We start from the raw sequence: 2,500 nt of genomic DNA, 5'->3' as shown, positions 1-2,500 counted from the left end.
TCCATTTTATTACAATTACAAAAAGGAACATTAATATACGCACATTAAAGCTAGAATTAAAAAAAAAAAAAATAAAGAAATTGCATAGCAAATGCAATATACAACCAGAACAAGGGCACTTCCATCCTTCTTCTCTTTCCTTACCTCCTCAGATCTCGTTCCTCGTCTCTCTTCTTCGTCGCCAAGATCGCTATAATTAGCATCATTCGCACCATCATTACCATCATCTCCGTCAAGTCATAGAACTATCCTTGTCATAACTTACGTCCTTATTTTCTCTTCCATTTCCTCACCTATAGGCTCCTCCTCCGCTTTCTTCAGACCACTCTCGTTCTCGTACTCTCCCCTTTTAATTTTCTCCTCATCCCTCACCCGTCTTTCCGTCCTAACCATGACTTTCATCGTTGTCCACATTCTCTTATGTCTTGGCCTCAACCAGATTGAGGAAGAAGTCAAATAATTATGACGACGTTCAACCTCAAGTTCATTTCTTTGACAGATGTTAATGAGTACACGGCATCCTCTCCCGTCTGCCATGCAGACGCCTTATGCAACAATACTCTTGGCTCTTACCGCTGTACCTGCAAGCCTGGATACTCTGGTAACGGAAAGTCATGTGAAAGTAAGAAACCAAAGGCACTATTCGTAAACCTGTCGAGCGAAAGTTTTTTTTCGTGTATATTCCCAATTGTTATAACGCTTGATTATCTATAGTGACAACCCACAACATAAAACACTTATCTTTGATTTGCATGGCTTTGTTCCTGGTGCCGTCAGTCTTCTTACAAGGACGTTGAGAAACTGATCTTTCGATTCGGGAGTTGTTTGTCTTTGTTTTGCAAACCATGGTTTTAGATTGTAAAGTTAAGTTAAGTTAAGACGGAAATCATTCTGACAACCAGACAACCTAGTACCTAGGTTGAAAGGCAAAAATACAACAAATCATGTTTGGAAAAAGGCTGAACTCATCTAGGATGCTAGAAATCGAACACAGACAACGTCCAAACGAGGAACCCACAGCTCTTCAAGCCACGCGATTGATTCCGAGAAGGATATCCTGGATTGGCTATTTGGATTGGCTTTTTGGATAGCGCTAGATTCAATTATTGGATTCGCTATTCTAACGCACCTCCCTAAAGAAAGCATTAAAAAGGGGTATCGAATGGTCTTTGCGAGCATGCGAGCAGTGTGTTTACTTTTGTCAAATTTTTCTTATGAGCATCGAGCGCTTAAGAAAATATGCGGATGGTGAGCAGCGAGCACTTCGAGTACTTCGTAAATTTTCCGCTAGCCGGAATCTCTCTTTTATTAATAGGAAACGTTGTTTTGCGCCAAGTAATAGCTAATAATCTGGCTGACACCTCTAAAACAGAACAATAGGTGCAAAACTGGGGTGGTTCAAATCCCAGCACCATACAAGCAATTGTGCCCTGCTTGATGCTTGTCACGTAGCTTCACGTGAGTCAGTGGATGGACGCTCAAGAACTTCTAGAGCTCTCAAATCTCTCAAAGAGATCTACTAGATTTAAAGCCCGCGATCTAAATTTTTCCCAAGAGCCGATACAACGTAGATTTGATTTGATTTGATTTGATTTGAAATAACGCCGATCAGATCAAGCCACTGATCCAACGTACACCGACAGGAAAATTGTCCACGGTTGCTTGCTTCGAAACTCTAAATTTTTCCATCTCTTTCTATTATCGCAGTTATACACACAACTTAAGTACAGTGCCTTCGATTGCTATTGCGCATACGTTCTGCGCATCTCAAGACATTGAGGTTTCCTGTCGGTGGTGCTTACTAATACAAGGGTATTTTTGCGCGGTTAAAAACTATGCGGAGAAAGCAGAACTTAGCAAATGCTCTTGATATCGAAAAAGAAAATTGGGGGGTAACCACGCATTTTCAGTTACAATTAAGCTTCGATTTGAAAAAGAACGCCATACATTGCTTTAAAGCGTTAAAGCTTTTTACAAATATTGTTGATTAATTATCTTACTTTAAATGCGCGGTTACCGTACCCCCAATTTTCTGTTTGGCTTTCAATAACAGTTGTTAAGACTTGACTTAGTACGCACTGTCCTTAAGCAGTTGTGAAATTAAGGCCTGAAAAAAATTCAGTCTTGAACCCAATGACCTCTGCGATACCGGTGCAGGGCGCGGTTTTTCGAAAGCCGATTAACTTAATCCAGGATCAGCGTAAAGTTTTGTTTCTTGTTTTCAACTTTTTGGTGAAAGTTTCTTTTGCTCATTTTTGTTTTTTAAGATTGGCTTCTTCTGTTGTAAAGTTTTGCCGAATATCAGCGATGAACAGCATTTGGGAGTAGATAAATAAACTCTTTTGTTCATTTTTAATCTGGGGTTAGTATTAATCGACTTTTGAACAGCCGGGCCAAGTACTGTACCAACTAAGCTATCAAGCCAACTGGTCACGTTGTGAGTTAGTAATATACCCGTAAATGGTGAAGAAACAAGTGAATAGATTAAAGATCATATATT

The 2,500-nt window shown here is 39.8% G+C and overlaps 2 pseudogenes; one reads left to right on the top strand and one right to left on the bottom strand.

Moving 5' to 3' along the window:
* LOC138057713 (uncharacterized) overlaps positions 1-414 on the bottom strand; it is a 6,664-nt pseudogene extending 6,250 nt beyond the window's left edge.
* Positions 415-462: 48 nt separating this feature from the next.
* LOC138057712 (ALK tyrosine kinase receptor-like) overlaps positions 463-2,500 on the top strand; it is a 9,614-nt pseudogene continuing 7,576 nt past the window's right edge.

Source organism: Montipora capricornis, chromosome 7 (genome assembly GCF_036669925.1).
Source record: "Montipora capricornis isolate CH-2021 chromosome 7, ASM3666992v2, whole genome shotgun sequence".
Taxonomy (NCBI): Eukaryota; Metazoa; Cnidaria; class Anthozoa; order Scleractinia; family Acroporidae; genus Montipora; species Montipora capricornis.
Note: the sequence above shows the minus strand (reverse complement) of the source record. Positions and strands in the feature narration are given on the sequence as shown.